The sequence below is a fragment of the Salmo salar genome, chromosome ssa03 (genome assembly GCF_905237065.1).
Source record: "Salmo salar chromosome ssa03, Ssal_v3.1, whole genome shotgun sequence".
Taxonomy (NCBI): domain Eukaryota; kingdom Metazoa; phylum Chordata; class Actinopteri; order Salmoniformes; family Salmonidae; genus Salmo; species Salmo salar.
The window spans coordinates 2,284,698-2,297,142 of record NC_059444.1 but is presented as its reverse complement, the minus strand read 5'-3'; positions in this window follow the sequence as shown (position 1 = coordinate 2,297,142).

The following is a 12,445-nucleotide window of genomic DNA, read 5'->3' as shown; positions in this document are numbered from 1 at the left end:
ATTGGACTCCCCAATTACTGACCATGAGCTCTATAAGAAACTTCAGGCTCTCAAATTTAACCTGTTTAGGATAGGGTGCAGTATTGACACGGCTGGATAAAAAACGTACCCGATTTAATCTGGTTACCACTCCTACCCAGTAACTAGAATATGCATATAATTATTACACATGGATAGAAAACACCCTAAAGTTTCTAAAACTGTTTGAATGGTGTCTGTGAGTATAACAGAACTCATTTGGCAGGCAAAAACCTGACAAGGTTTCAGGCAGGAAGTGGCCTGTCTGACAAGGTGTCGTTCTTCTTGTCTCTGTTTATTGAAGAGTGAGGATCTTAGCTGTCCCGTGACACTTCCTACGGCTGCCATAGGGTCTCAGAAGGCGGCAAAAAGCTGAATCGTGGCTTTGCAGGCTCTGGCTGAAAAAAAGTAGCGCGTTTGGGTAGTGGCTGGTTACAGTACTGTGAGACTCAGGCTCGTGCCCGCGTCGACCGAAAGCTTTGTTTACTTTCCTCAGTTTAGCTAAATGGACATTCCCGGTCTGAATATTATCGCTTTTCTACGAGAAAAATGGCATAAAAATGGATTTTAAACAGCGGTTGACATGCTTCGAAGTACGGTAATGGAATATTTAGATTTTTTTTGTCACGAATTGCGCCATGCGCACGACCCTGATTTACCATTTCAGATAGTGTCTGGGACGCACGAACAAAACGCCGCTATTCGGATATAACGATGGATTATTTTGGACCAAACCAACATTTGTTATTGAAGTAGCAGTCCTGGGAGTGCATTCTGATGAAGACAACAAAAGGTAATCAAACTTTTATAATAGTAAAGCTGATATTGGTGAGTGCTAAACTTGCCGGGTGTCTAAATAGCTAGCCCGTGATGCCTGGGCTATGTACTTAGAATATTGCAAAATGTGCTTTCACCAAAAAGCTATTTTAAAATCGGACATATCGAGTGCATAGAGGAGTTCTGTATCTATAATTCTTAAAATAATTGTTATGCTTTTTGTGAACGTTTATCGTGAGTAATTTAGTAAAATGTTAGCGAATTCCCCGGAAGTTTGCGGGGGGTATGCTAGTTCTGAACGTCACATGCTAATGTAAAAAGCTGGTTTTTGATATAAATATGAACTTGATTGAACTAAACATGCATGTATTGTATAACATAATGTCCTAGGGTTGTCATCTGATGAAGATCATCAAAGGTTAGTGCTGCATTTAGCTGTCTTCTGGGTTTTTGTGACATTATATGCTAGCTTGAAAAATGGGTGTCTGATTATTTCTGGCTTGGTACTCTGCTGACATAATCTAATGTTTTGCTTTCGTTGTAAAGCCTTTTTGAAATTGGACAGTGTGGTTAGATTAACGAGAGTCTTGTCTTTAAATAGCTGTAAAATAGTCATATGTTTGAGAAATTGAAGTAATAGGATTTTTAAGGTTTTGAAAATCGCGCCACAGGCTTCAAGTGGCTGTTACGTAGGTGGGACGAATTCGTCCCGCCTAGCCCATAGAGGTTAAAAAAGCATGCGGACCTGATGGCATCCTAAATGAGATGCTCAAACTCACTAGTGAAAAATTTCAATTGGCTATATTAAAACTGTTTAATTTGATCCTGAGTGTAGGTTATTTCCCTGACATCTGGAATCAAGGACTCATAACCCCAATCTTTAAGAACGGAGACAAATTTGACCCTAACAATTACAGAGGCATTTGTGTGAACAGTAACCTGGGGAAGGTTTTCTGTAGTATCATCAATGTAAGAGTTCTAAACTTCCTTAATAAGCACAATGTCTTGAGTAAAAGCCAAATTGGATTTATACCAAAACATCGCACAACTGATCATATTTACACCCTACACACCCTGATAGATAAACATGTCCACCAAAATAATACCAAAATATACGCTTGCTTTATCGACTTCCAAAAAGCATTTGATTCTATTTGGCATACAGGACTGTTCTACAAAGTTATTGAAAGTGGTGTAGGGGGTAAAACATATGACATAATTAAATCAATGTATACTGGCAATACGTGCAGCATTAAAATTGGTAAGAAAAGAACAGAATTCTTTAACCAGGGGCGGGGCCTTCGTCAGGGTTGCAATCTGAGCCCTGCACTCTTCAATATTTACATCAACGAATTGGCCACTATTCTAGAAAAATCCTCAGCCCCTGGTGTTAGTCTCCACAATTCAGAAGTTAAATGCCTACTCTTCGCAGATGACCTATGCCTGCTGTCACCCACAGCACCTGGCCTACAGCAGAGCCTGGACCTGCTAGAGCAGTACTGCCAGACCTGGGCCCTGGCAGTAAACCCCAAAAAGACTAAAATAATGATTTTCCAGAGAAGATCCAGATCTCAGGGAATTAGACCAAAGTTCTCAATTGGTACAAAATATATAGAGTACTGTACACACTACAATTACTGAGGTTTAAATATATAGAGTACTGTACACACTACAATTACCTTGGTTTAAAAATAAGCTCAACTGGACACCTTAATGAGGCAGTGAATGAACTGAGAGAGAAAGCACGCAGGGCATTCTACGCCATTAAAAAGCAAATTCAAATTGAAATACAAATTAAAATTTGGCTAAAACTAATTGAATATGTCATTGAACCAATTGCACTTTATGGCAGCGAGGTGTGGGGTCCACTTGCAAAACAAGATTTCATCAAATGGGACAAACACCCCATTGAAACCCTACATGCAGAGTCCTGTAAGATTCTCCTACGTGTCCAGAGGAAAACTACAAACAATGCATGCAGGGCAGAATTAGGCCAATATCCACTAATAATAAAAACTCAAAAAAGAGCAATTAAGTTTTGGAAACATCTAAAATACAGTGAGCCCCTCTCATATCACTACCAAGCCCTGCAATGCCAAGAGCTGAGCAAAGAAAAGAGTCCCCTCATCCAGCTGGTCCTGGGACTGAGTTCACAAACCTGTTCTACTAACACACTGAAGCCTCAGGACCAGAACATCCAATCAATCAGAATAAACCAAATTACAACACAGTCAAAACAAAACTGCATTGCTTATTGGGAAACACAAGCACAAACACAAAGCAAAATACAGTGCTATCTGGCCCTAAATCGACAGTACACTATGGCTAAATATTTGACCATGGTTACTGATCAAAACCTTAGAAAAACCTTGACAAAGTACAGGCTCAGTGAGCACAGCCTTGCCATTGAGAAGGGTAGACACAGGAAAACCTGGCTCCCTGTAGAGGAAAGGCTGTGCAACCACTGCACCACAGCAGAACCTGAGACGGATCTGCATTTCCTGACAAAATGTCAAAAATATAAAACAATTAGAGAGTGTCATTTCCCCAAATTTGAAACACTTATTCAAGGTTTCAAAGACCTCTCTGATGAGGATAGGCTACCCGTCCTGTTGGGGGAGGACGCAGAGAGCTGTGTGTTGGCAGCGCACTACATTGCTGCCTGCCATAAGTTGAGGGACAGTGTCTGACAGACCAATAAACCTGCACATGTCCTCTACTGTATGATTATTGTTATTGTTGAATATATGGTTATTTTGACCCTTGGTTATTGTTGTTACTGTTGTCCCGTTGACAATATTTGATTCTCATTTTTTATTTATTTTTATATTGTAAATATCCAAAAGTAAGCTTTGGCAATATGTATATTGTTACGTCATGCCAATAAAGTGAATTGAATTGAATTGAATTGAGAGAGAAAGAGAGACAGAGAGAGAGAGACAGAGAGAGAGAGATAAAGAGAGACAGAGTGAGAGTGAGACAGAGAGAGAGAGAGAGAGAGAGAGAGAGAGAGAGAGAGAGAGAGACAGAGTGAGAGTGAGACAGAGAGAGAGAGAGAGAGAGAGATAAAGAGAGAGAGAGAGAGATAAAGAGAGAGAGAGATAAAGAGAGAGAGAGAGAGACCGAGAGAGAGAGAGAGACCGAGAGAGAAATAGAGGGTGAGGGGTGAGAGAGAAATATAGGGAGTGGGAGAGAGAGAGAGAGAGAGAGAGAGAGAGAGAGAAAGAGAAACAGAGTGAGAGAGAGAGAGAAAGAGAGAGAGACCGAGAGAGAAATAGAGGGTGAGGGGTGAGAGAGAAATGGAGTGGGAGGGGTGAGAGAGAGAGAGAGAGAGAGAGAGAGAGAGAGAGGTTGTGACTCCCAGGAAGAGTTAGAGTGCCACCTTGTGGTGTTGAAAGGAAGTGAGGAGGAGGAGTTGGGAGGTACTGTATGTGGAGAGTGTTTGGGGGTTGGGGGGGTCTGGTTGATATGTGTAGGAGTAAGGAAACATTTAAAACTGAGTGTGTTTGTGTTAACGTGTGTGTGTGTTTGTGTTAACGTGTGTGTGTGTGTTTGTGTTAACGTGTGTGTGTGTGTTCGTGTTAACGTGTGTGTGTGTGTTCGTGTTAACGTGTGTGTGTGTGTTCGTGTTAACGTGTGTGTGTGTTTGTGTTAACGTGTGTGTGTGTGTTTGTGTTAACGTGTGTGTGTGTGTTCGTGTTAACGTGTGTGTGTGTTCGTGTTAACGTGTGTGTGTGTAGACTGTGAGACTACAGAGGGAATCTGGCCTTAACTCAGAGTTTCCATTGAGATCACTGTTTCAGAGAGAAAAATATGTTTACAGAGTGGAGAGACAGGGACGGAGGTCGAGGGAGAAAGGGGGGAGAGAGGGAAGCAAGAGTCAGAGAACAAGGGAGCGAGAGACGGGTAAGAAAGAAAGGAGAGAGAGGGGGAAAGTGAAAACGAGAGAGGAAGAGAGAGGGGTAAGAGAGAAAGAAGAGAGAGGGAGAGACGAAGGAGAGGGGGAGGGCTGTTTGGCAGCTGCATTGTACGTGCGTGTGTGTGTGCGCGTGCGTGTGTGTGCACATGTGTGCATACGAACATCTGTGTGTGTGTGTACCGTCTGTGGGGACCAGAAAAACTATACTTGAGGGGACCAGAAAAACTATACTTGAGGGGACCAGAAAATTGGACACACTGGGGACATTTTGTTAGTCCGCACAAGGTCAAATGCTCTTTTTAGGGGGTTAGAATTAGTTTTAGGGTTAGGAGCTATGGTAAGTTTTAGGGTTAGGAACTAGGTTTAGTTTAAGGTTAGGAACTAGGGTTAGTTTTGGGTTAGGAGCTAGGGTTAGTTTTGGGTTAGGAGCTAGGGTTAGGAGCTAGGGTTAGTTTTGGGTTAGGAACTAAGGTTAGTTTTGGGCTGGGAACTAGGGTTAGGAGCTAGGGTTAGTTTTGGGTTAGGAACTAGGGTTAGGAGCTAGGGTTAGGAGCTAGGGTCAGGAGCTAGGTTTAGTTTTGGGTTAGGAGCGAGGGTTAGTTTTGGGTTAGGAGCTAGGGTTAGTTTTGGGTTAGGAACTAGGGTTAGGAGCTAGGGTTAGTTTTGGTTGGGAACTAGGGTTCATTTTGGGTTAGGAGCTAGGGTTAGGAGCTAGGGTTAGGAGCTAGGGTTAGTTTTGGGTTAGGAACTGGGGTTAGTTTTGGGTTAGGAACTAGGATTAGGGTTATGATATATAGTGAAAACAAGAGGGGTCCTAAAACGGAACCTTGAGGAACACCAAAACTTACAATTGATTTGTCAGAGGACAAACCATCCACAGAGACAATGCAAATTTCCAATAGATAAGCTCTAAACCAGGCCAGAACTTGTCCATGTGGTGATCGATGGTGTCAAAAAGCAGCACTAAGGTCTAGGAGCACGAGGACAGATGAAGAGCCTCGGTCTGACACCATTAAAACCTCTACGAGATTGGTGTCCCTATACCGGGACGGTTTAGGTAATGTGCGCTAATGTGATTAGCATGACGTTGTAAGTAACAAGAACATTAGTACTGTTCCAACTTAATTGAGGAGAATAAAAACAATCCAAAATGTATTTTTGATGCTGTCGCAAAGCTAACCAGGAGAGGATGGCCTTCACTTCAGTAGTGATGAATTTATGAACTTCGACGAAAAGATTATGATCAGTAGAAAGCAAATTACGGACTCCTCTTTGAATCTGCAAATTTATCCAGAACTCAGTTGTCCTGAGACTGCACAGAACTGCCATGACCTCAGATCAATGGAGACACTCAAGTTTTTTAATCTAACCACGTTTTACGATTTCAAAAAGGTTTTACGGCGAAAGCATAAATTTAGAGAATGTTAGGACAGTACATTTACAAGAGTTGTGTGTAATGTTGTGCCAATTCAAAGACAGGCGTCACCAAAACCATAAATCAGCTAAAATGATGCACTAACCTTTTACAATCTCCAACAGATGACACTCCTAGGACATTGTGTTAGACAATGCATGCATTTTTAGTTCTATCAAGTTCATATTTATATCCAAAAACAGCGTTTTACTGTGGCGTTGATGTTCAGGAAATCGTTTCCCTCCAATAACCGGCATTCAAGTCAGCACCACAAATTAAATAATTAAAATTAGAAAACATTGGTAAAATATTATATTGTCATTTAAAGAATTATAGATTTACATCTCTTGAACGCAATCAACTTGCCAGATTTAAAAATAGCCTTACTGGGAAATCACACTTTGCAATAATCTGAGCACTGCGCCCAGAAAAATACGCGTTGCGATACAGACTAGCCGTCATGTTGGGGAGATCTAAAATCGAAAATACTATGTAAATAATCCATTACCTTTGATTCTCTTCATCAGATGTCACTTCCAGGTATCACAGGTCCATAACGAATGTAGTTTTGTTCAAAAAAGCTCATCATTTATGTCCAAAAATCTCCGTCTTGTTAGCACATGATCTAAGCCCGCCGGACTTCACTTCATGAACGAGGGGAAAAAATATATTTACGTTCGTTCAAACATGTCAAACGTTGTATAGCATAAATCATTAGGGCCTTTTTTAACCAGAACATGAATAATATTCAAGGTGGACGAATGCATTCTCTTTTATAACGTATTGGAACGAGGGTACCCAACATGAACTCGCGCGCCAGGTGTCTAATGGGCCATCATCGTTCCATGGCTCTTGTTCGGTCAGATCTCCCTCCAGAAGACTCAAAACACTTTGTAAAGGCTGGTGACATCTAGTGGAAGCAATAGGAAGTGCCAAAATATTCCTCAGCCCCTGTGTTTTTCAATGGCATAGGTTTAAAGGTAATACAACACATCAGGTATCCACTTCCTGTCAGAAAATGTCTCAGGGTTTTGCCTGCCAAATGAGTTCTGTTATACTCACAGACACCATTCAAACAGTTTTAGAAACTTTAGGGTGTTTTCTATCCATATAAAATAAGTATATGCATATTCTAGTTACTGGGTAGGATTAGTAACCAGATTAAATCGGGTACATTTTTTTATCCAGCCGTGCAAATACTGCCCCCTAGCCCCAACAGGTTAATCCTATGACTCTTGACACATTCATGAAAGTCATCATGGCTTCTAAACCATCAAGCTTCATACTGGACCATATTCCAACTAAACTACTGAAGAGCAATTTCCTGTGCTTGGCCCTAAATAGTAAATGGCTCCCTATCCACCAGATGTGTACCAAACTCCAAACTAAAAGTGGCAGTTATAAACTCAGTAAACGTGGCGGTTTTAAAGGCTTTAATGAAAAAGCCAAACTTTGACCCGGAAAAGGTAAAAAACTATCTCCCATTCCTCTCAAAGATTTTAGAAAAAGATGTTGTGCAGCAACTCACTGCCTTCCTGAAGACGAATAATCTATACGAAATGCTCCAGTCTGGTTTTAGACCATCATAGGACTGGGACTGCACTTGTTAATTAGTAAATTACCTTTAAGGATCAGACCCTTTTTTCAATTTTCACCTAAGATGACATACCCAAATCTAACTGCCTGTAGTCCAGGACATGAATCAAGGATATGTTTATACCATTTGAAAGGAAACACTTTGAAGTTCGTGGAAATGTGAAATTAACCTCTTACATCTAGACGTTCCGCTAGCGGAACACCTGCTCCAATATCCAATGATAGGCGTGGCGCGAATTACAAATTCCTCAAAAATACAAAAACTTCAATTTTTCAAACATATGACTATTTCACAGCATTTTAAAGACAAGACTCTCCTTTATCTAACCACACTGTCCGATTTCAAAAAGGCTTTACAGCGAAAGCAAAACATTAGATTATGTCAGCAGAGTACCAAGCCAGAAATAATCAGACACCCATTTTTCAAGCTAGCATATAATGTCACAAAAACCCAGAAGACAGCTAAATGCAGCACTAACCTTTGATGATCTTCATCAGATGACACACCTAGGACATTATGTTATACAATACATGCATGTTTTGTTCAATCAAGTTCATATTTATATCAAAAAACAGCTTTTTACATTAGCATGTGACGTTCAGAACTAGCATACCCCCCGCAAACTTCCGGAGGAATTTACTAACAATTTACTAAATTACTCACGATAAACGTTCACAAAAAGCATAACAATTATTTTAAGAGTTATAGATACAGAACTCCTCTATGCACTCGATATGTCCGATTTTAAAATAGCTTTTTGGTGAAAGCACATTTTGCAATATTCTAAGTACATAGCCCAGCCATCACGGGCTAGCTATTTAGACACCCGGCAAGTTTAGCCTTCACCAAAATCAGATTTACTATTATAAAAGTTTGATTACCTTTTGTTGTCTTCGTCAGAATGCACTCCGAGGACTGCTACTTCAATAACAAATGTTGGTTTGGTCCAAAATAATCCATCGTTATATCCAAATAGCGGCGTTTTGTTCGTGCGTCCCAGACACTATCCGAAATGGTAAATCAGGGTCGCGCGCATGGCGCAATTCGTGACAAAAAAATTCTAAATATTCCATTAACGTACTTTGAAGCATGTCAACCGCTGTTTAAAATCAATTTTTATGCAATTTATCTCGTAAAAAAGCGATAATATTCCGACCGGGAATCTCCTTTTCGGCAAACAGAGGAAAAATCACAAAGACGGGGGCGGCCAGGGCACGCGCCTAATGCCCACAGTCCCTTGATCGGCCACTTGAGAAAGGCGATAATGTGTTTCAGCCTGGGGCTGGGATGACGACATTCAGTTTTTTCCCGGGCTCTGAGCGCCCATGGAAGATGTAGGAAGTGTCACGTTAGAGCAGAGATCCTTTGTAAAAGATAGAGATGGCAAAGAAGTTCAAGAAATGGTCAGACAGGCCACTTCCTGTAAAGGAATCTCTCAGGTTTTGACCTGCCATTTGAGTTCTGTTATACTCACAGACACCATTCAAACAGTTTTAGAAACTTTGGAGTGTTTTCTATCCAAAGCCAATAATTATATGCATATTCTAGTTACTGGGCAGGAGTAGTAATCAGATTAAATCGGGTACGTTTTTTATCCAGTCGTGAAAATACTGCCCCCTAGCCATTACAGGATAAAAAAAAATAATTGAAGAAAGGTTTGAATTCTTGAATTCAAAATGCTACAGAAAACCTTTCCCAAGTTACTGTTTACGCAAATTCCCCTGTAATTATTTGGGTCTGATTTGTCTCCACTTTTGTAGATAGGGGAGATGAGCCCCTGGTTCCAGACATCAGGGAAGCAGCCAGAAGTTAAAACCATGTTGAACAATTTAAGCACAGCATTTTGCAACTCAGGTGTGCTGTTTTTCAGCATTTAATTTCTGATGTTATCTAAGACCACAAGCCTTCTTTGATTTAATAGATTTCAGCTTTTCATTTAGTTCTTGTTGGGTTATTGGGTAATCTAATGGATTTTGGTTGTTTTTAATGACTGATTCAAGGACATTACATTTTTCTTTAATTTCTAATTGGTTCTGTTGTAAGTCTTTTTGTGGGATGTTTTTGTATAGATTATCAAAATACGTTTTCCAAATTCCTACATCTTGTATGGCTGATTCCTGTGGCTTTGTTGTACTTAAATTGTTCCACATGTCCCAGAACTGATTTTGGTCAATTGCGTTTCTTGTTGGTATAATTACATTTCTTGCGTTTCAGTGTTTGTTTATACTGTTTCAGAGTTTCAAAGTATTCATATCGTAGCTCTGCGTTGTTTTGCTGCTTATGTTTTTCGTTTGACATTTGTCTTAGGTGTTTTCTAATTGTTTTAAATTCATTATCAAACCATTTATCAGAAACTTTTTGTTTTTTGTTTCTGATGTTGCATTTCTTTGGTTTTCTCAAATTTGCTTTCGATGCTGCTTTTTGGAATATGCAGTTGATGTTTCGAATTGACACCATCTTTATTGTTTTGGTATTGTGAGTTATTGAAAAACTGTATAGAGTTCATCATTTCATTTGAGTTCAACGTTTCAATGAATCTCTCTGCACTGTTTGGAGCCCATCTGTACGATAGGTTTATGTTGTAGAGTTTATTGGGCTGTTTTTTTGAATGACTATTGCCGGTTAATTTCTTCAGAAACACGTTGATCTGACTGTGATCTGACAATGGTGTCTGTGGTCTGACAGGGAATGCACTAATGGGGGAGGGGTCGATGTCAGTGATGGCATAATCGACTACACTTGTCCCAAGAGCTGAGCAGTAAGTAAACCGACCTAAAGAGTCCCCTCTGATTCTACCATTAAGCATGTACAGGCCTAAGGCTCGACAGAGATTCACTAACTCCTTCCCATTTTTGTTCAGTATTTGGTCAGGACTGTTTCTATTATTTATAATAGGGCTACTGTACAAGGAGGGGTGTCCAAATATGGGGTGGTTACCTCCCTCATCAGTGTAGTCAGGCTCAGAACCTGTTCTTGCATTGAAATCTCCACAAAGAAGCACTTTACCTTCTGCCTGAAATGTAATGATATCTGTGTGGAGATAAAACTGATCCTCATAATATGGTGAATCTGAAGGAGGAGCATAAGCTGCACATATGTAGACATCATTGTCACAGTAGATTGTACCTTTGTTAAGTTTTAGCCAAATGTGACAGGTACCTTTTTTCATTTCATTCAGTACTAAGTCCTGCTTATGCCAAATGATGATTCCACCTGAGTCTCGGCCCCGTTTAAATGTTTTATGTTTGATTGATGGTAGTAAACTTTCTCTATAGCCTGAGGGACACTGAGTATCTATGTCTCCACGACACCATGTTTCCAGTAGGATTATGATGTCCTGTCCCTTGATGTTTTTAATCCATTCTGGATTTGTTGTTTTATAACCAAAATGTGAAGAGTTTAGGCCCTGGATATTCCAAGAGCTGATAGTTAATGATCTCATTTATAATAAGTGATATTCACTGGTTTGAGTAAAGTACATTGAAAAAAAACTAAATAATAATAATATACATACATACATACTGTGGCAAAGAAGGGGGTCGAGTGATAAATGGCAGATATGTGAGGGCAGAACTAATAAACGGGCTCTGCCCGATCACTAAAATGGCCACCCCGATCAGAACTACAGATCACAAAATGGCCGACTGCCAAAACTACAATTCGCAGAAGCAAGGGGAACCCTCAGAAGGTGGAGCCGACCCACAGATAAAAGGTCAAGAAAAACCAGGAAGAGAGAGAGGGCAGGAAGGATCTATGAACCATAGAGAAAGAGACAATCTACATTGGCTGGATTTACCGTGTACGAGCTGGACTGTTTTGGACTTACCTGTTGGCGTTTAGACCTGGACCTACCGAGAACCAGATTTGTGTACCGAACCCTGCTATCCTTGACCTTACCTGTGGCCTGGGTGGACCAGGACAGCGAAACAAACACACAGGTACTGTCATGTTCGAAAGAACTTTCATTCTGGGCTGACTTTGGTGACAGTTTCCCACTTAACTTGTGACAAACGCTCCTAACTTTGAAGAGGTTTGCCACAATACATACATACATACATACATACATACATACATACATACATACATACATACATACATACATACATACTGTCATGACATTGGCCTCTTTTGGTACAGGGAGGACAGTTGACCCCCTCCCTTTTGCACCACCACCCAACCTACCTTCCCCCCAACCCAGGCCCTGTGTGTAAAGGGTTGTAAAAACTCTAAAATTCCAGGAGAGTCTCTGGCCACATGGCCCATAGAGAGACACAGGAAATTCTTCCAATTCATAGAATTGGAGAACCAAGCGACATTTTGTGTTCTGGAGAAGGTATGGAAGATTGGTGAAGAATCCAGCTACGAACTGATCCGCTTGGTACAATTTTGTGATACTCAGAAGAGACAATATAGCCATATTACCATAAAACTGTTTATATAATAGCCTCAGCTTGAGACTTGCATCATAATGGGTGTATAGAATGTATTAATAAGGATAAAGCTTTTATAATACATTGAGATGCTATTGTACTGATGTTAACCTCTCTGGGCTAGGCGGGACGAATTCGTCCCACCTACGTAACAGCCACTTGCAGCCTGTGGCGCGATTTTCAAAACCTTAAAAATCCTATTACTTCAATTTCTCAAACATATGACTATTTTACAGCTATTTAAAGACAAGACTCTCGTTAATCTAACCACACTGTCCGATTTCGAAAAG